Source organism: Lycium ferocissimum, unplaced genomic scaffold (genome assembly GCF_029784015.1).
Source record: "Lycium ferocissimum isolate CSIRO_LF1 unplaced genomic scaffold, AGI_CSIRO_Lferr_CH_V1 ctg3470, whole genome shotgun sequence".
NCBI classification, from domain to species: Eukaryota; Viridiplantae; Streptophyta; class Magnoliopsida; order Solanales; family Solanaceae; genus Lycium; species Lycium ferocissimum.
The window spans coordinates 24064-46957 of record NW_026725411.1 but is presented as its reverse complement, the minus strand read 5'-3'; the positions used below and the strand labels follow the sequence as shown (position 1 = coordinate 46957).

Sequence of the window (22894 nt, the reverse complement as noted above, 5' to 3'; positions counted from 1 at the left end):
AATGTTGCAACTGGAACTTAACATCAGTAACTGAATAGTTGTAAATATTCATTGTGAGGTTATAAAACATGCCTCTAACTGTTCCAGCAAACCAACCAATTCAAAGTTTTTACTAAATAGTTTTGCAAATCAACAACTCCAAATGTACATATTCCTAAAGACTTGTATTTGTTCTTTTTTATACTTAAAAAAATAAACATTCAGCACATAAAATGTTAGGGACCTGCAAGGTAACACATTACTTTTACGGTAGAAATCACTAACTTTGAAAGTGAGACTTAAGCATTTTCTTGAAAAACTAAAAAGGTTTTATTTTCCCGTAGCATCCTTAAGAAAATCCACTTCCTGCCATTAAAAGACACAAATTAGGGAGAAAAAACAAAACAATAATAAACCACAGAGAATGGAGAAGGAACCTGATAATCAATATCCATCATGACACTATTCTCATACCTTGCACATACCACAATTACCATGTCTATCAATTTTTTATATCCACCAAACATTGGAGTTGATCTAGAAAATGACCACCTGATTTAAAACATTTTTCGCTAAAAATACTTTCATGGAAACAGTTTTCTCTGTACAAAATGCACCTTTAGAAAATACACTTTCTTCTTTAAAGGCGTGAACACAGTAATTGCCTGCTCTTCCTATTGCTGCCTAACTATCGGCAATTGATTGTTCACTTTCATCAGCTATTGAACAACTTACCTTAAGTCAACAACTCCAAAATGATAAAAGAGCTCTTCATTGTTTGTGATAGCCTCGATAGAGCATTTGGTGCCAACAACTTGCTCAAACACACTGTCAATTCCCCTGTTAAATGAAGTTCTGACCATCTATCAGAGAAAAAAAAATGAAGGGATGATTAATCATCTGCTTCTCACGTTCCGTGAATATCCGGGACATTGAGGAATATCCAGAAAGGAATTTCAGGAATTGGCAATGAAGCAAGAGCATTTTTATTCATCCTCAATCAATCTTTTAATAGTTGACTATAATCCGTAGGACTGAGAAGCACAAGTTTCTTGACTTCAGTTAAAAAACTTGTTTTAACTAACTGGACAGCTGCCAAAATGCTATTTAAGCTCTCCTCATAAAAGATGAAAGTTAACTCGACGCACTCATCTTTTAGTTTTTAGTTGTCTTATATTCACAATGTTGTATATGTGATGCAACTCAAGAAAGACGATGATGCTTAATTTGAAACAGATCCAAGAAAGAGACATTTCTTTTCCACCTGTAAATCTTGCTTCAACTACAAAGCAACAAGGAAATATGTAGCACAACATAATTACTTAAAAGGAAAACCCTTTGAAATCAGTCTACATGAATGGAGTTGGGGAGAATAACCTTAAGAAGAGGAGAAAATGTGTATCCACTTGCAACCTATCAATATTTGTTGCTCGTCAAAAGTCATTAAACCTGCATAAACCAAAGAAAACCATCAAGGTATAGCAAATAGGACCAAGACTTGCAACAATCAAGGGAACAGAACTCAGCGTCGCGGTTGTGTTATACTAAGAATGAAGGCAAAAATTGTAGAAATGAAGAGTGGAGATTTGATCACCACTTATTTTTCAAACAAACCACAATCTTACAGTGGTCAACAAAGAGAAAAAGAGGAGAATAGAAAGGAAAAATTGATAACCTAATAAATGAAATATCATGAGCATCGATACGAAAAATAAAAGCCGCCACAAAAATTTTGATAGCATTCTCAGGAAGTGAAAATTCAATTACTTACCTCCCTATATGAGCCGCTCATAGCTCGAGCAGCTTTATTGTAGTCTTCTACCATTTGTTTCCCTTGAACTCCAACTAACACTATCTGCATTTGGAGATCAACAAAATTACCCCTAATTTCAAAACTTTCATTTGAATTCTAAAAAACCTCAATTTAAAAGTTTTTTTTTTTTTCAGTTTAAATTTCCAGAAGGCATGCCTTCTGGTTTTCCATTAATCAAAAGAGTCTTCTATATTAAAAAATAGAGAATAAAACTTGAACCAGCTTGATGAGTAACTCACACAAGATGGTTTTACACTATGATAATGAAAATAACTCCTATAGCTATATATCCTTCTAAGCATGCTGAATCTTCCTTGTTTTGATCCTCAATGATGGAATTTGTGACTTGTCCATGTTTATAATCTTCCTTCCCATGGCTGGTAGCTCCTGAAAGCTATGAAACTCCAGCAACTCATCATGTTGAAGAGCAATGTTTGCCAAGAAATCTGCTAATTGATTGCCTTCTCTGAAAACATGCTTGATGTCCATGTTCAGGTGCCTCATTCTGTGCTGCATCACCTCTACCCTCTCCACTAGCTGCCAAGGTATTTTCCATACATCCTGAATAATGTTCTTCAATGCCAGTGAATCAGTTTCAACCTGAATATGTTGCAAATTGTTAGAGTAACAATAATGAATAGCCTCCTGTATTGCTGTTGTCTCAGCTTCGATGTTGGTAGCTGTGCCTAGTTTCTTGGCCTGTGCATACACAAGATCCCCTCTATCATCTCTGATGCAAAATGCATATGCACTAAGTCCTGGATTCCCTTGAGAAGCTCCATCAATATTGCATTTGAAGCCATGCTGTGGCAATTCCCATACCATTTTATGAACATGAAGCCTTGGCTTACATTGTGTGAACATCTCCACTATAGAAGGCCAGTTGGTGGAAGCCTCCTCATCCATGGATATTTCACTTGAACCAGCTGGTATAGTCTGCTGAATTTGATACACCATTCTACTATATGTAGTATTTCTGCCATGCTTAATAGAATTTCTCCTTTTCCATATTTCCCATACTAGGATAGCAGGAGTGGCTTGAAAGATGGTATGCAACTTGTGTGACGCAGGAGCTGTCCACCAAAGTGTAATGACTTCTTTGCGGTGTGCGGCCTTCTATGTTTAAACCTGCACAAGAAGCAAACTGTTTCCAAAGCTTAAAAGCTGTTGGAGATGTTAGAAATAAATGAGACATGGTCTCTTGCTTATGATCCTCACAACACCAGCATCTTGATACAAGACTGATATGCATCCACTTAGGATTATCATCAGTAGCAATTCTCCTTTTCTACAGTCTCTACAAGAACAAACTGATCTTTATTGGCATGCCCTTCAACCATATGAATTTATACACTGATGTAGTTTCTTGTTTTTGCCTTACCTATTTCCATGCACTCTTAATAGAGAATTGACCACTGTTTTCCCCCATCCACCAGGCCTTATCATTATCAGCCTCCACCAAAGCAAGACTGATATTTTTCACAATGTAATCCACTATTTCACTTGACAAAACTGAGGTTAATTTACGATCCCATTCTCCATTCAGAATATATTTCTTAACTTCAGTCTCATCTTCCTAATTATGCTCATTATCCAAAAAAAATAATGCCCCTTGTCTTGTCCAGTTATTAAACCAGAAAGTAGATGTGCCTGTCTTGATCTGCCACCATATATTGTGCTCAATGTCTTCCTTACCATTACCATTTTCTTCCATACATGAGATGCATCCCTGGCTTGTGCAATAACAAGATGAAGTTTTTTACAGTACTTGTTAGCCATGAAATGTCACGACCCGACTACGGGCCATGACGGTATCCGGGGCTAACCACCGAACACCACTCATTCTGGTACTTATCTGCTCTCATTCATAATATATATAACCGTAATCATAGAAAGCTATTAGCATTTGAAACATAATTGCTTTTATAAACGTAAGCCCTTCGGCTATCAAAATAAATATATATACATGCAATACATAAAGACTGTGAGACCATACTACCCACACATGCGTATCTACGAGCCTCTACTAGAGTACTAGACATATGGATGGGACAGGACCCCGTCGTGCCCAAAATATATATATATACACATATATACCAAAAGAATAGTCAACGGCACCTCCGGAAAAGTGGAGTGCCCTTAATCAACTAGTGGCTCCTATGAGTCTGGATCGCCTCCGTGTCTACCTGTGGGCATGAACACAGCGTTCAAAGAAAACAGACGTCAGTACAAATATTGTACTGAGTATGTAAGGCAGGAATGAAGTAAACATAATAAGGAAATCATAAGTCGTGAGATGAGGATACAACCTGTGTACTCTTTTAAGTATAGATACATTTCATATACATACATCATACATAAGCATATCATGTGCATTATCATAGCGTATGCCTTATCATATCACATATACATCATCATACCATACATGCATCATCATATCAATCATACATCATCATGTCGTTAACCCGCGTCCGGGTAACCATCATATGCAGCCCACTAGTGGTGATCATGTCCGGCCTTTTAGGCACGGTGGAATCATAGCAGCCCGCCGTAGCGGTGACATGTACGACCAATTAGGAACGGTGGAATCTCAAGCAGCCCGCCTTAGCGGTGACATGTCCGGCCAATTAGGCACGGTGGAATCGTATTATCGTACATACATGTCCGGCTAATTAGGCCGGTGGAATCATATTATCGTACATATCACACACTTATCATTATCATTCATTTCATAGACATATCATGGCTCTATCATAACTTCATATCATCATACATATACCATCACACATACATTAGAACTTGAAAGCAACTATAGCTGTGTCGGGGTGACGTAAGGTCGTAACCCCCGATTACGTTATGGAGTAGTCATAGTCGTTATATCTCACCTTGGAAGGACTACATTTTAAGGTGAGTGTACATGAGAAAGGCATTAATGGATCATAGTCAACATCATTAGCTTCGTAGGTATATCATATCATAATCTCTAGAATCCTTAGGCTTAACTTATCATTATCGTCATATTCTAGCGTATTTCTTATCTCATATGACTATTCATGAACATAGGCTCTTAGTCTTTCGGAATATAGGAATTTCATGAAGAAGAGGAAAATCATATATAGGATTCATGCCTTAGGAAGAAAGGGTTGAGCCTTACATACCTTTGTCGTTTAACTATTCTATCGCTTGCTCGTTCTCCTTTAATGCACACGTTTTTACCTTCAAGAGAATTCGTATCGACATTAGCTAAACAATCATAAGAACGTACTTACTAAAGCTAGAGAAAATTGGGCAGCATTTCCTTTGTTTATACTACTTTCCTCCATATTCCATATCAACTCCCAACATTCATAACAACAATCACAATATCACTAACAACAATCGTCATTCATTTACATTATTCGCATTTCACAATTTCACTCCAATTCTCCATAATCATGACCAAAGTCCATTATCGCGTTTCTTTCATATATATACTTATTCCATGTTCTAAATGTCATTTATAACGTATTTATAATCTCAACATATCCATTTTCATGATTCATTCCAACTACTACTCAACAATTAACACTATTCACCCATTTATGACCCATTTTCTATACTCTTCTACAATCCAAGTGTTTCAACTTATTAACACTTCAAACAACATGAAAATATCATGAAACTCACCTTATATGGTGGAGAATAAGCCTTGAATGGTAATACACCTTTTAGCACCAAAACCCTATTTCATCTTTCTTGAGATTTCTTGAGTTGGATGACTTTAATGAGGTTTCCTTCACTTGATTCACTTCAATTCTTGTTGTTGATCCTTGATTCCCTTTGTTTTCTTGTGGATGAAATATATGGAAGGTTCTAGAGGTCTTGAGAGATGGAAGAAGTTGGTGGAAATGAAATAAATGAAGTGAGAATCACATTTAAAGACTTGGAACATTTCAGTCGTCGGGAGTTCCACGGACTATTCCACGGTCCGTGGAACCTAGTGTTAGCCGTGGAACTGGTCGTGGTTCATGACCAGCCAGCCATATTCTCTGCTGGCAGTTCCACGGACACATCCACGGTCCGTGGATCATGATGCTATCCGTGGAACATGGTCGTGGAACTCACAGTTCCACCGAAGTTGTTCCCGTCGTTTCGTTTGATCTCCAATCCTTATGGAACCTTCTTAACACTTGTTTATCACTTCATTAGCAATCTAAGGGACGTTATAACTCTTCTCCAAAACATTATTAAGACATCATTAACTCGATACTCGTAATTTTACCCGACACACAACTTATAACTCGCTTTCCTTAACAACTTTCTTTCCTTAACTCGAATGTCTTTGGAAATCTTAATTAGGACCATCAAATACAATTTCTTACTTATCAAAATGTCGAATATGTTATGTCCTTCATTGGCCTATTCACTGTACGTTAACGGAAAATTTTTTGAGGTGTAACATTCGCCCCCCCTTTTGGAACATTCGTCCTCGAATGTTAAGTCATCGGGGATTCTAGAAAAATTTCGCCAGAGTTTCCCCTATAATATGGCATTACCATCCTATCACAACAACCCATAATATCATTGCCTCACAGGGCCACAACACAATAGCAATATAAATTGGCCACACACGACCCATATGCATAAAAGAAAAGTATACATACCTTATAATCTCGATGTTTCATCATATATCTCTTCCGGGGGCTGAAATAAATGCGGATATGTGGATTTCATCTTCTCTTCCGCTTCCCAAGTCATTTCTTCTCGGTTGTTATTTCGCCATAGGACCTTAATTGAAGCCACTTCCTTGTTCCGAAGTTTCCATACTTGCCTGTCTAGTATGGCAATAGGCACTTCTTCATAGGTTAGCTTTTCTGTAATCTGAACATCATTGACTGGCACAATCTTTGTGGGATCTCCAACACATTTGCGGAGCATTGAGACATGGAATATTGGATGAACTAATTCAAGCTCTGAAGGCAAGTCTAATTCATAAGCTACTTGACCCACCTTGCGGATGATTTTGTAGGGTCCAATATATCGAGGACTCAACTTTCCTTTCTTACCAAATCTCATCACCCCTTTCATTGGCGATACTTTCAGAAATACCCAATCATCGACTTGAAATTCTAGATCTCGCCGGCGGTTGTCCGCATAAGACTTTTGGCGACTTTGGGCTGTTAATAATCGATCTCGGATCACTTTGACTTTCTCTACCGCTTGTTGAATCAACTCGGGGCCTATTAATTGCACTTCTCCGACGTCAAACCATCCAATTGGAGATCTACACTTCCTTCCATATAAAGCTTCATACGGAGCCATTTGGATACTGGAATGGTAGCTATTGTTGTAGGCAAATTCGATTAGAGGTAAGTGGTCGTCCCAACTACCACCAAAATCTAGAACACATGCCCTTAGCATATCCTCCAAGGTCTGAATGGTACGCTCGGCTTGTCCATCAGTTTGCGGATGAAATGCCGTACTAAGCCTTACTTGAGTACCTAGACCTTCTTGGAAGGATTTCCAGAACTTGGCTGTAAACTGTGCTCCTCTGTCTGTAATAATGGATGTTGGGATACCATGGAGTCTCACAATTTCCTTGATATACAGCCTTGCATAATCTTCTGCTGAGTATGTAGTTCTGACTGGGAGAAAATGAGCTGCTTTCGTCAATCTATCCACGATCACCCATATAGAATCATACTTGCCTCGAGAACGGGGCAATCCTACAATAAAATCCATATTGATCACTTCCCATTTCCACGTAGGAATTTCCATCGCTTGCAATAATCCCCCTGGCTTTTGATGTTCTATCTTCACTTGCTGGCAATTTGGGCATTGTGCTACAAATTCTGCTATGTCTCTTTTCATGCCATCCCACCAATACATCAACTTAGATCATGATACATCTTTGTCGTTCTCCTGATGAATAGAATGCCGAGAATAATGGGCTTCTTCTAGAATTTGACGACGTAATTCCCCGCAACGTTTGGAACACACATAACCTGCCTCGGTATCTAAGAACTCCCTCTATAGAGGTTTCAAATGGAGACTTCTCTTTTTCATGACATGCATCTCTATAATGGCTCAATTGAGGATCTTCGTATTGCCGCTCTTTTACTTCCGCATTCAAGGAAGAAACTGTGGGATTATTAATACTAACTCCTGCATCACCTGAATCAATTAGACGTACTCCAAGATTAGCTAGTTGGTGGAGTTCATGAATCATCTCTTTCTTCTCCGAGGGCACTTCACATAGGCTACCCATAGATCGGCGGCTAAGCGCGTCAGCTACTACATTTGCTTTTCCAGGATGGTATAAGATATTCACGTCATAATCTTTCAATAATTCTAACCACCGCCTTTGCCGCAGGTTCAACTCCTTCTGTTTGAAAATATATTGAAGACTCTTGTGATCCGTATAGATATCAACGTGCACGCCATACAAGTAATGTCTCCACATTTTTAATGCATGAATAACTGCAGCCAATTCAAGATCATGGGTTGGGTAGTTCTTTTCATGTTTTCGTAGCTGTCTCGAAGCATAAGCAATGACTTTACCGTGCTGCATCAATACACATCCTAACCCCACGCCAGAAGCATCACAATACACAACATAGCCATCCGGCCCTTCTGGAAGTGTTAAGACTGGAGCTGAGGTTAATCTATCCTTCAACTCTTGGAAGCTACGCTCACAAGCGTCATTCCACTGAAATTTAACCGACTTCCGGTTAGCTTCGTCAATGGGGCCGAAATAGATGAAAAGCCCTCTACAAATCTTCTATAATAACACGCCAATCCCGAAAACTACGAACTTCCGTAGGCGTCGTAGGCCTTGGCCAAGTCTTCACAGCCTCAATTTTCTGAGTGTCAACTCTAATACCATCATCTGAAATAACATGGCCCAAGAATGTCACCGAATTTAGCCAAAACTCGCACTTTGAAAATTTTGCATACAATTCCCGAGTTCGAAGAATTCCAAGAACAATACGTAAATGATCGGCATGTTCTGATTCCGTGCGAGAATACACCAGAATATCATCAATAAATACTATTACGAACAGATCCAAGAGAGGCCTGAATACATTATTCATTAAATTCATGAACACTGCCGGAGCATTAGTTAACCCAAACGACATCACTCGAAATTCATAATGGCCATATCTCGTTCTGAAAGCTGTCTTGGGAATATCTTCTTCTCTAACTCTCACTTGATGATAACCCGATCTCAAGTCTATTTTAGAAAACCACTTGGCACCCTGTAGCTGATCAAATAAATCATCAATTCTCGAAGAGGATATCTGTTCTTTATCGTCACTTTATTCAAATGTCTATAATCAATGCACATTCATAGGGAGCCATCTTTCTTTCTCACAAATAGAACTGGTGCTCCCCACGGTGATGAACTGGGTCTAATAAATCCCTTCTCGAGCAAATCTTTCAACTGTGCCTTTAGCTCTTTCAATTCTGCCGGAGCCATTCGGTAAGGAGGAATAGAAATAGGCTTAGTGTCCGGCAACACATCAATGGCAAAATCAATTTCTCTTTCTGGAGGAAGGCCTGGAAGTTCATCTGGAAATACATCCGGAAATTCATTCACTACCGGAACAGATTGGAAAGTTGGTGACTTTGCTTCCGTATCATGAACTCGAACTAGATGATAAATATAGCCCTTAGCTATCATCTTTCTTGCCTTAAGGTAGGAAATAAACCTACCCCTTGGAGTTGCCGTATTACCTTTCCATTCAAGCACGGGCTCTCCCAGAAATTGAAATCGAACTACTTTCATTCGGCAATCAACATTAGCATAGCATGAGGCCAACCAATCCATACCCATAATAACATCAAAGTCTAACATTTCTAGCTCAACTAAATCAGCTTTGGTTTGGCGATCACATATCACAACTATACAATCTTTATACACTTGTTTAGCTATCACGGGATCACCAACCGGAGTAGACACCTCGAAAGGTTTGATTGGCTCGGGTTTCACCCCAATACGATTAGCAACATATGGAGTAATATAAGATAACGTAGATCCTGAATCTATCAATGCATACACATCATGAGAAAACACAGACAATGTACCTGTAACCACATCTGGGGACGACTCGAGATCCTGTCGTCCGGCTAAAGCATATAAGCGGGGCTGTGTGGCACCTGAAGTAGATGATCCCCCTCGGCCTCTACCTCGGCCTGCTGGAATCTGGGGAGTCTGCCCTGTAGGACGTACTGAAGAGGAACCGGCTGCTGACCCGGTGGACTGAACCCCACCTCTACCATACCTCGAAGGACAATCTCGCATCAAGTGTCCAGTCTGTCCACAAATATAACAAGCATCTGTGCCCTGGCGACATGGCCCTGAGTGCAATTTTCTGCACTGACTGCATCGGGGAACCGGTGGTCTTCCCTGACTGTAATCTCCCCTAAACTGAGAACCTGGGGCCCTCGAACTCTGGCCCTGTCCTGAACGGAAAGAGCGATCAAATCTCCTGCCTGTAAATCGGGGAGGTGCACTCGTCACTGACTGGCCTGAGTGCCTAGAATGTGTCTGCCTTGATCCCCCTCTATAATCACCACCTGTGCCCATAGATCTAGCCCTTTTGCTTTGCCCTCTATCAACATCACGATCACCCCTTTACGAAGGTTGTTGTCCTTCTAGATTTTGAGCATGGGCTTGAATACGAGAAATATCCATCCCATCTTGCAATGAAGCCGTCAAGCACTCTTTAAACAAATGTGGCCCTAAGCCACTCACAAATCTATGCACCCTATCGCCCATGTCGGCCACCATAGTCGGAGCATATCTAGCCAAAGAATTAAATTGAAGGCTATACTCCCGGGCGCTCATGTTCCCTTGCTTCAAATTTAGAAATCTATCCGCCCTAGCTCGGCGGACCTCGGGTGGCAAGTAGTGGCGAATGAAGGCATCTACAAATTCTTGCCAAACGGGAGGAGGCGCATTTTCTTTTCTTGACGCTATCCAATTATTGTACCATAGGACCGCCACATCTCGGAGTCTATATGATGCCAACTCCACGGATTCGGTCTCGGAAGCATGAATAATCCGCAATGTTCTCAACATTTCATCAATAAAACCTTGCGGGTCTTCATCCGGCTTTGACCCAAAGAATTCCGGAGGATTTAAACTCATAAAGTCACGGGCTCTAGTACTAGCTGAACGATCACTTGGGCCCGCATTTTGCCGTTGTGCCTGGGCGGCAACCAACTGTGTCAATAAATGAATGGCCTCGGTCACTTGTTGACCCGAAGTAGCCGGTGGAGGAACTGGAGGCATAGGAGCTGGAGCTGAAGCCCCTTCTTGCTCTTCCGTAATAGGCGGAGTAGTGGAGGCATTAGATGGAGCCTCGTGGTGTGATTCTCCCTCATCTACATTCATAGGCGGCTCTCTTTCTGCCCGCCTTTTCATCGTAGTCTTTCCCTTCTCGGTGGCTTTAGCTTTTCCTTTTGGCGGCATTTCTGAAATCACAACACACTATTAGGGAGGATTAAATCTCATACTCAGCTCTATCGCACGATCTCATAAGAAGAAAGATGGTAATTTTCCTAAATGCCCTGTAGCCACTTGTTTATTAGCGTGGCGCGCAACACACCATAAACAAGACTCTACTAGACACGGCTCGTAGACACTTTCTAGGACTGAACTGCTCTGATATCACTTTTGTCACGACCCGACTACGGGCCATGACGGGTATCCGGGCTAACCACCGAACACCGCTCATTCTGTACTTATCTACTCTCATTCATAATATATATAACTCATAATCATAGAAAACTATTAGCATTTGAAACATATTTGCTTTTATAAACATAAGCCCTATATATATATATATATATATATATATATATATATATATATATATATATATATATATATATATATATATATATATATATATATATATAAGACATAAAGACGTGAGACCATACTACCCACACATGCGTATCTACGAGCCTCTACTAGAGTACTAGACATATGGATGGGACGAGACCCCGTCGTGCCCAAAATATATATATATATATATATGTACCAAAAGAATAATCAACGGCACCTCCGGAAAATGGAGTGCTCTCAATCAACTAGTGGCTCCTATGAGTCCGGATCTCCTCCCCGCTACCCGTGGGCATGAACACAAATCTAAAGAAAACGGACGTCAGTACGAACATTGTACTGAGTATGTAAGGCAGGAATGAAGTAAACATAATAAGGAAATCATAAGTCATGAGATGAGGATACAACCTGTGTACTCTTTTAGGTATAGATACATTTCATATACATACATCATACATAAGCATATCATGTGCATTATCATAGCGTGTGCCTTATCATATCACATATACATCATCATACTATACATGCATCATCATACCAATCATACATCATCATGTCGTTAACCCGCATCCGGGTAACCATCATATGCAGCCCACTAGTGGTGATCGTGTCCGGCCTTTTAGGCGTGGGTGTAAACATAGCAGCCCGCCGTAGCGGTGACATGTCCGGCCATTTAGGCACGGTGGAATCTCATGCGCCGCCTAGCGGTGACATGTCCGGCCAATTAGGCGCGGTGGAATCATATTATCGTACATATAACACACTTATCATTATCATTCATTTCATTGACATATCATGGCTCTATCATAACTTAATATCATCATATATATACCATCACACATACATTAGAACTTGAAAGCAACTATAGCTGTGTCGGGGTGACGTAAGGTCGTAACCCCCGATTACGTTATGGAGTAGTCATAGTCATTATATCTTACCTTGGAAGGACTACATTTTAAGGTGAGTGTACATGAGGAAGGCATTAATGGATCGTAGTCAACATCATTAGCTTCGTAGGTACATCATATCATAATCTCCAGAATCCTTAGGCTTGAACTTAGCATTTTCATCATATTCTTAACATATTCTTATCTCATATGACTATTCATGGACATAGGCTCTTAGTCTTTCAGAATATAGGAATTTCCTGAAGAAGGAGGAAAATCATACATAGGATTCATGCCTTAGGAAGAAAGGTTGAGCCGTACATACCTTTGTCGTTTAACTACTCTATTGCTTGCTCGTTCTCCTTTAATGATCACGTCTTTACCTTCAAGAGAGTTCGTATCGACATTAGCTAAACAATCATAAGAACGTACTTGCTAAGGCTAGAGAAAATTGGGCAGCATTTCCTTTGTTTATACTACTTTCCGCCATATTCCGTATCATCTCCCAACATGCATAACATCAATCACAATATTACCAACAACAATCGTCATTCATTTACATTATTTGCATTTCTCAATTTCACTCCAATTCGCCATAATCATGACCAAGGTTCACTATCGTATTCTTTCATATCCAATACTTATTCTATGTCCTAAATGTCATTTATAACGTATTTATAATCTCAACATATCCATTTTTATGATTCATTCCAACTACTACTCAACAATAGCACTATTCACCCATTTTATGACCCATTTTCTATACTCTTCTACAATCCAAGTGTTTCAACTTATTAACACTTCAAACATCATGAAAATACCATGAAACTCACCTTAGATAACGTAGAAACAAGCCTTGAGCGGAAGTATTCTTCTAGCACCAAAACGCTATTTCACCTTTCTTGAGATTTCTTGAGTTGGATGACTTTAATGAGGTTTCCTTCACTTGATTCACTTCAATTCTTGTTGTTGATCCTTGATTCCCTTTGTTTTATTGTGGATGAAATATATGGAAGGTTCTAGAGGTCTTGAGAGGTTGAAGAAGTTGGTGGAAATGAAATAAATGAAGTGGAGATTACATTTAAAGACTTGAAACATTTCAGTCGTCGGGAGTTCCACGGACTGTTCCACGGTCCGTGGAACCTTGTGTTGGCCGTGGAACTGGTCGTGGTTCATGACCAGCCAGCCACCATTTCTGCTGGCAGTTCCACAGACACATCCACGGTCCGTGGATCATAGTGCTGTCCGTGGAACATGGTCGTGGAACTCACAGTTCCACTGAAGTTGTTCCCGTCGTTTCGTTTGATCTCCAATCCTTATGGCACCTTCTTAACACTTGTTTATCATTTCATTAGCAATCTAAGGGACATTATAACTCTTCTCCAAAACATTGTCAAGACATCATTAACTCGATACTCGTAATTTTGCCCGACACACAACTTATAACTCGCTTTCCTTAACAACTTTCTTTCCTTAACTCGAATGTCTTTGGAAATCTTAATTAGGACCATCAAATACTATTTCTTACTTATCAAAATGTCGTATATGTCATGTCCTTCATTGGCCTATTCACTGTACGTTAACGAAAAATTTTCCGAGGTGTAACATGAAAGCACCCCATAATGACACTGATGTTCTAAAATTCCACCAGAGTTTTGCGAAAAGAGCTTTTGAGATATCATGTAGAGATCTGAATGCAATACCTCCCTCCTCCTTTGGTAAACACATCTTCTCCCATGCAACCCAGTGTTTTTCTTTAACTCCTGTAGTATTACTCTAAAAGAATTTGGCAAAAATCTTGTGCCGCTGCTCAATCACCTCTTTTAATGGGTCATAGTAGATGGCAGACAAACTGACATAGTCTGCAGAACATGAGAAATCAAAATATACCTTCCACCAAATGACAGTAGCCTGTTTTGCCAAGACATTACTCTATTCATCACCTTTTTGATTAAACCTTCATAATACACTCTCTTTCTTCTTCCATAGAATACTGGACATCCCAAGTATGTGAATGGAAAAGTTCCTTTCCTCATCTCAGTCTTCCTTTTTACTCTCAACACTTGCTGGGACCTTCTCATGCAAGTAGAAAGAGCGCGTCTCATTGTTTACCAGTTGACCTGACACTTTCTCATAGTTTCTTAGCACCTTCATCATCTTTCTCAAAGAAATAGGATTTGCTGAGCCAAATAAGATTGTGTCATCTGCATATGATAGATGATTTATCTGAGGACTCCACTTTGGCATACCATAGCCCTTGAATGTTGGATCATCATGCAAGTCATTCAAATTTCTGGCCAAAACCTCAGCAGCTATTATGATCAGTGTTGGAGAGAGTGGATCACCTTGATTCAAACCCCTTGATGACTTAAAAAAGCCATGAGATTGCCCATTAATCAATACTGAGTACCAGTTGTTTGATACCAATCTCCAAACCATATCTATGATAATTTCAGAGAAACCAAACTGTCTAAGCACTTTAGTTATATATATCCATGCAACTCTATCATAAGCTTTTGCCATGTCAAGCTTTACCACCACATTGTGTAGTTTGTTTCTCTTATTAATATCCCTGGTGATCTCTTGGGCCAATAGTACTTTCTCCACAATGCTCCTACCTTTAACAAAACCAGTCTGAGTGGTTGATATTATAGCAGGCAACAATGGAACGATTCTTTCATGCAGAACTCTAGAGATGATTTTATTAGCAAAACTGCTTAAACTGATAGGTCTCAAATCAGCAAAGGTGTTTATATTTTCCTTTTTTGGAATCAACACAAGATTTGTGTAAGTGATGCATCTTGGCAGTTCTTGACCACAGAAGAAGGCCCTTACCATATTAGTTACATCTCTACCTATGATATTCCAGCATGTTTGAACGAAATGGCCTAAAAAAACCATCTGGACCCCCAGTACTATCCCCATTTAATCCAAACACTGCATTCTTGACTTCTTCATCACTAGGTAAAGCAGTCAAGTCCTCATTATGTGCATTAGTGATCACCTTAGGAATCTTCTTAAGCATCTCATAATCACCTGATGTTGCTTTTTGTCTGAACTGGTGTTGATAGAAAGAAACAGCTTCCTGTCCAATATCAGCATTTGTGTTTAACCAATCCCCTTGCCTGTTTTGTATAGTATGAACTGCCAACTTTCTCCTTCTTTTTTTTACATAATTATGAAAAAACTTGGTATTTCTGTCTCCATCCTTGAACCACCTCATGCCAGATTTTTGTTTCTAGTATTCCTCCTCCAAGCATAAATATCTATTAAGATCAGCCTGAGCTTTGTGCAAAGCTTCTCTATTCAGACTTGAGGGATTCAATTCAAACTACAACTCCTTGACTTTGATCATATCCTCCATTGTGGAAATCTATTGGAATATATTGCCATATGTTTCCCTACTCCATATTGCCAAGGCCTGCTTCACCTTTTTCATTTTAGCCTGCAACTCAATGAAAGGATTAGCTGCAAAATCCAAACACCAGTTGTTTTCCACCACTTCCATGAACTTTGGATGAGAAGTCCAAAAATTCAGGAATTTAAAAAGCTTAACTACCACTTCAGTCTGAGAATCACACATTACATGGAGAGGAGCATGGTCAGAACCATGTCTAATCTAATGAACAACTTCAGCTGATGGGAATAAATCCATGAACTCCTGATTGCCCAGAACTTTATCAAGTGTCTTAAATATGCAATCTTCCTCTATTCTGCCACTCTACCAAGTGTATCTACTCCCAGAGAATTTCAGCTCCAAAAAACCATAATTATTAACAAAATGAGCAAATTCAGCAGTTTCAGAGTGATGAACTGGAAGGCCTCCGAATTTTCCTCAGGTTTGAGAATAACATTAAAGTCACCCCCAACTATCCATGGCACATGAACATTAAGAGCCACCTGTCCAATTGAGTCCCATGATTCCTGCCTCTCTGCACCACTGCATTTAGCATACACAACAGTGACATATGCTTCATACTGCATATTTATATGAGATAGCTTAAGAGTAACATGCTGTACTGAGTCAACTATAACTTGTGCTTGCCATTCCTCAGTCCAGAATAACCAGATCTTCTTTGACCCATTAACCATTGCATTTTGTATACCTAACCTTCTCCTGTATTCTTCAATCACCTCAGGCTCTTAGAAAGGTTCCATAATTGCTATAACTGCATAGTGATGCCTCCTATGTAAATCAGTCAACCTCTGAAAAGAATTCTGAGAGTTCTTGATCTAATATTCCAAAATAATAGTTTGTCTATCATTGAGAACTGAGAGGCTTGTTTTTATTACTCCTTGTAGTAACTTGAAGTGGCACAACATTTTGCTTTGTCCTCTTACCACTTTTTAAGCTACTAGTCTGCCTAGGAGATAAATCTCCATCTCTTGAAATCTGCTCTATATTAGGATCCAATGACTCATCCTCCATTGTGGCTCTTTGCTCATCATTGTCTGCCTCATCAGATTCTACCTTTTCAGTATGCAGCACTTGCAGTAAAGAATTCCTGGATCTAAAGTATTAGGATCCTCTTATTTATCAACATCCTCTCCTTTACTCTCCACTTCAAGCTGATCAAAAGATGCTTCCTCCACTACCAAAGGCTTATCAGGAATCATATTTGTGGACACATAACTAGAATGTTCTGTGCAGCTTTCCACATCTTCTTCATTACCAGTTTTTCCACCCAAAGGATCCTGCCATTTCAATAATTCTGAACCAGCCACTTGTTTTTCTGGACCAACCTCTTGAGTATCAGTGGATTTCACTTCACCATTAAGTAATGTCTCTTGACCTGTCACTTGATTATCAGGAAAAACCTTTCCCAAACTCTGCTTACCTCCTTTTTGACTTTTTTGAATTTGCTCCCCAAAAGATGCCTCTACCCATGGCTTCTTGTCTCTTTCTCTTTTGATGTTGTTATCTTAACAGTCTCAGTGTTAAGATCATCACGTTCCTCACCATCATTAGCAGCCAAAGCACCAAACATATTGTTAGTAGCAACACCTGTTTTATTCCAATCATTGTTAGCCTTGACCCCATTATCTCTATTATCTGCTATTGCTTTCCATCCCTGAACCGGTTTGTTATACCCCCTTTTATATCTTTTTCTTCTTGGGAGCTGTTCCTTTTGATTTCTGTCTTCTTTTGTATTCTTTTTCTCCTCCACCTTCTTTGAGACCTCTCCAGTATGTTGTCCCAATTTGTGATCATTCTTCTCCATAGAATTATCAATATTATCAGTCTCTTGTTTCTTGTTCGTACTTCCTTTCTTGTTACTATCATCCTTCACCTCTTCTCCCTCATCTACTGGATACAATTCAGGATGAAGCTTGAAACACTCAACTTCATTATGTCCCTGTAACTTACATGTTTTGTAATATTTTGGGAGGTGATCATAATTAATCTCAATCCATTTATCAATAATCTCACCAGTGATCTTCTTCCTCATCCCAATATTTACCCTTTGAGGTAAATCTTTCAATAAGTCCACTTCTACTTTAACTCTTGCACAACTAGGCCTGGTTTGATTCTTTGTTGCCATATCCACTTGCAATGGCTTCCCTACTGCCGAGGCTAAAGTAAAAACAGCTTCTTTGACAAAGAAGTTTGGAGGCAAATAAGGGAAAGATATCCATGCAATAGTAATGCTTGTTTTAGCATCAGGATCAAACCAAGGATCCCACTTAAGGGTTCTCATCGGATACCACCAATTTTGATGATTGATATAAAAGGCAAGCTTCGATAGTATATTCACATAGTCTTCAACTAGGGTTGGACGAAGCAATACATACTTATTGCGTAGCAGACCTATAGGACACTCTCCCTTCAATTCACACTGCTTTGGTATAAGTTTATGAAGCTCTTTAATATCAGGCCAACCATATGAAAACTTTCCAACAATGGCATATTGGAGATTTTCTTGTTTTATCATTTGTTCTATTTCTTCTTCATCCCACAAAAATCTTGGTTGTCCATGGAAGTACGTGATTTTCTTTTGTGGTAATGGTGGAAAGTTTTGAACTGGTTGTATAGGTTTGTGGTTGCTGCGTAGGTTTGTGGTTGTACAAGCTGCATGGGTTGTTGTATAGTATTGGGTGGTGTTGCTGATAACTGGACAACCTCCAGTGGAGGCTGCCCAGTGGCCGTGGTGGCCATGGTGGCTGGAAAAAAGGATGGAAAATATTAGGGTTTTGCTAGGGTTAGGGTTTCTCTAGAGAGAGTTTTCCCTCGGCACTATTATATTCAATTTAAAAGTTAGGTTAAAATATTAATTTTTTTATTTAGTATTACTGCGATATATAATTGGCAAAGAGTTATATGAACACATTATTTACCTACATGCAACACTTGAGGAATGCAAATTAACATTAACTTTCAAGTACTAACTTAGCAAGCAGAACTGTCCAATCAAGAATAAACATGTGGAATGAGAGATCAATTCCCACTCTTAAACCCCTAATTTTCAAACCCAAAATTAAAATATGAAATTCCTAAACGAAAAGAATTTTTATACATGCAACACTTTAGGAATGCAAAGAAGCAGCACTAAACAAATTCAGAAGTGAGAAAAACAGATAATACATCTAGCATTAGGTAGGCCTCATACAATAACTGTCCTAGCTCTACCATATCTTTTGTTTCATTTCTTCTGGAACAATCACAAACACTTGCAAAAGAAGGAGAATCCCACAACCTACCTTTTTTCAACTCATATAGAGCATAATAAGAACCTCAATAAACAAAGCTGAGGAGAAAGTCTCGCCGTAAAACACCATGAGAGAAGCCGCTCAGCAAAATATATGGATCCTAATTGTGAAAAAGTGAAGAAGAAAATCGGGACACTCCAAAGAAATTTGCAGATAGTAGTTAAGAAGAAAGAGAATTAGAGCCCGTTTGGATTGTCTTATAAGTTGGTCAAACCAGTTTATAAGCCAGTTTATAAACCAGTTTTAACTTTTATTTGGGTGTTTGGTAAAATAGAAAACAGCTTAAATTAAGTTAAAAAGTGCTTAAAATAAGCCAAAATCAAGAAGTTGCTCAATCCCAACTTATTTTTTTTTTTGGCTTTGACCAATAACTTTACCCTTTTATCCCTTATATTTTTTGTTAATTCCAATACTACCCTTACTTCTAAAAACCCTTTAAGCACTTTTGTCCAAACACGTAATTATTTATTTATAAAATAAATTTCAGCACTTAAAAAGTACTTTAAGCACTTATGCTTAAAAGTCACTTTTTTCGGCTAATCCAAATGGGCTCTTAGTTTGAATGTAAGTGAGGAGCTAGTGCACTGCTCTATGACCAAAAGTTGTACACTATTTGAAGGTAGGTGTACTACTCGTGTCCATTCACCAAAAAGGGAAGACCAAGTTTTATTGTACAACTTCCAATGCTTTTAGTACAATTAAAAGATGTTGTGTTCATACTTGTCTTGTACACTTCTAAATTTCTATTATATATATAAGTGCCAAAGGAGAACCAACACAACATTAACAAATTGTACATAGAGCATTCCATATTGTACCTTATTTCACTGGTGAAGGACACGTTAGATTGTACTATAAATTTTTCCAATTTCATTAATGATGAATGGACACGTGTTTGTACAAAAAGTTTAGTAAATTGTACACTTTAACCAAATTTCTTTTTCATCCCACTTGGACATATGTCATGGTACTGAATATTTATTCTCTTGTCCTATATACACGTGTATGCACTTCATTCTAATCCTCCTCTTTTGAGTGACACATATTTACACTCTCCGATTCGAAATAATTATCTACTTAGCCTTTTTCACATTTCTTAAGAAAACATTAGCTTCTACAAAAAAAAAAAAAAAAAAAAAAAAAAAGGTATTTTGACTAAACTATCCGTAATTAATAAAATTCTTGCTTATTTATTGTCTTCAGTAAATAGAGGCAAATCTGGAAGAATACAATTAATTCCATGATTATGTAAGTTAGCACTTATTTTGAACCACAGTAAAAAGGCTAAGTGGACACTTATTTTGAACGGGGTACCTTTTTATTCCCTTTTTCCTTCTTTGACATTACAACAAATTGTACCAAAAGTCTTATAGATTGTACTATAAATTTTGCCAATTTCATTAATGATGAATGGACATGTGTTTGTACCAAAAGTTTAGCAAATTGTACACTTTAACCAAATTTATTTTTCATCTCACTTGGACATATGTCATGGTACTAAATATTTATTCTCTTGTCCTATACACACATGTATGCACTTCATTCTAATCCTCCTCTTTTGACTGACACATATTTACACTCTGCGATTCGAATAATTATTTACTTAGCCTTTTTGACATCTCTTAAGAAAACATTAGCTTTTACTGAGGTATTTTGACTAAACTATCCTTAATTAATAAAATTCTTGCTTATTTATTGTCTTCAGTAAATAGAGGCAAATCTGAAAGAATACAATTAATTCCTTGATTATGTAGGTTAACACTTATTTTGAACCACAATAAAAAGGCTAAGTGGGCACTTATTTTGAACAGAGTACTTTTTTATTCCCTTTTTCCTTCTTTGATATTACTTTACTTATTTTTATTCTCATGTGTGTTCTCTAATTATTGTTTCTTTACATTTATAAAATTTAAAATTTATTACTTTATATTTTCATTTAGGAATTTGATAATTTTACTTATGGATTAAAACTCTATGATTTACAATATTATGTCTATCTCTCTAATTTTGATTTTTGTTTAATCAATTTTAAAAATATTTTATTAGTTTTTCTTTTATGAAATCCAATGAATCATGCGTAAAAAGGCTAAGTGGATACTTATTTTGAATGGAGTACCTTTTTATTCCCTTTTTCCTTCTTTGACATTACTTTACTTATTTTTATGGTAAACTTATTCAAATGACTACCTTATTAGAGCTTCCTACCATTTGTAGCTATCCTTTTAAATATTACCATTTGTAGCTACATTTTGGCAAAATAGTATATGTTTTCGCATATATTTGTTGCCAACAAATACATGAGAACAAGGTAAAAAAAAAAAATAGAATCCTTGATTTTAGCCTTTAACGATGGAGCTATTAAATTAGATATTAATATTTTTTTTTGATGTATTTTAGTGATTTTTTTTTTTTTTTTTGCTTTGATGTATTTCAGTGATTTTTTTTTTTGCTATAATGTATTTCTGAATCTTTTTTTTTTTTTTATGTATTTCAGTGATTTTTTTTTTTTGATGTATTTTATTGTTTTTTTTTGTTTTTGTTTTTGATGTATTTCAGTGGCTTTTTTTGATGTATTTTAAATACACTGTGTACATTCCAACTACATATGAAGCCAAATATATTCAAATTTTCATGTATTTGAATGGATTTCAACAAATACATTCAGATACAAGACAAAAAATTCAAATACATGACAAATACATTCAAAAACAGTGTGTTTGGCTATTAACAAAATACACTAAAAAATACAAAGACAAATACATTAAAAAACAGTGTATTTGTGAGATGTAGATTTTTGAATGTATTTGTATTTGGCTTTTAACAAATACATACGGCCATATCTGAGACACTACCACCACCAAAAACTCTAATCTCTCTACCACCACCAAAATCCTAATCTGAGACACCACCACCACCAAAAACCCAAATCCGAGACACCACCACCGCCACGAAAAAACCCTAATCTTTCCACCACCAACAAAACCCTAATCTCTCCACCTCCACATCATCTTCTCCGCCGCCATCTCAAAATCAGTCAATCGCCGCCGCCACAACCAATACACACGGCCAGATCTGTGCCATCGCCACCGGATAGAGTGAAAAGAGAGAGAGAGAGAGGTGAGCACAGAGGGAGAGGGAGAAGGGAGAGAGGGGTGGCAGAGAGAGAGAGGGGTGACCACAGAGGGAGAGGGAGAAGAGAGAGAGGGGTGAGCACAGAGGGAGAGGGAGAGGGAGAAAAGAGAGAGGGGCGGCGCGGCCATGGTGGTGGTGGTTGAGAGAAGGGGAGAGAGATTTTTTAGGGTTTTGAGAAATGAAAAATCTGAAATGGGTAGTGATTGGAAAAAAAGAAAGATATATGTGATTGGGTATGTATTTTTTGATATAACTACCATTTGTAATTTAGAAAAGTTAATTAGTTACTAAATATAATTAAATAAAAGGGTAGTTAATATTAACAATGAGTAAAAATTCCTATTTTTATTCTCCTTTGTATTCTCTGATTATTGGTTCTTTTATATTTATAAAATTTATTACTTTATATTTTCATTTAGGAATTTGATAGTTTTACTTATGGATTAAAACTCTATGATTTACGGTATTATGTCTATCTTTCTAATTTTGATTTCTTTCTAAAAATTCTTTTAATCTATAGTTGTTAATATAAGAAATTCTAAT

General features: G+C 37.9%; 1 long non-coding RNA gene across 1 annotated transcript; it reads right to left on the bottom strand.

Annotated features, from left to right (window-relative positions):
- LOC132044078 (uncharacterized) lies at positions 1-19347 on the bottom strand. The gene is made up of 3 exons (XR_009412021.1): positions 19211-19347; positions 1751-1834; positions 1-1428 (listed from the first exon to the last, which is right to left on the bottom strand). It is a non-coding gene; the product is annotated as an uncharacterized LOC132044078 (long non-coding RNA).
- Between the last annotated feature and the right edge of the window lie 3547 nt (positions 19348-22894).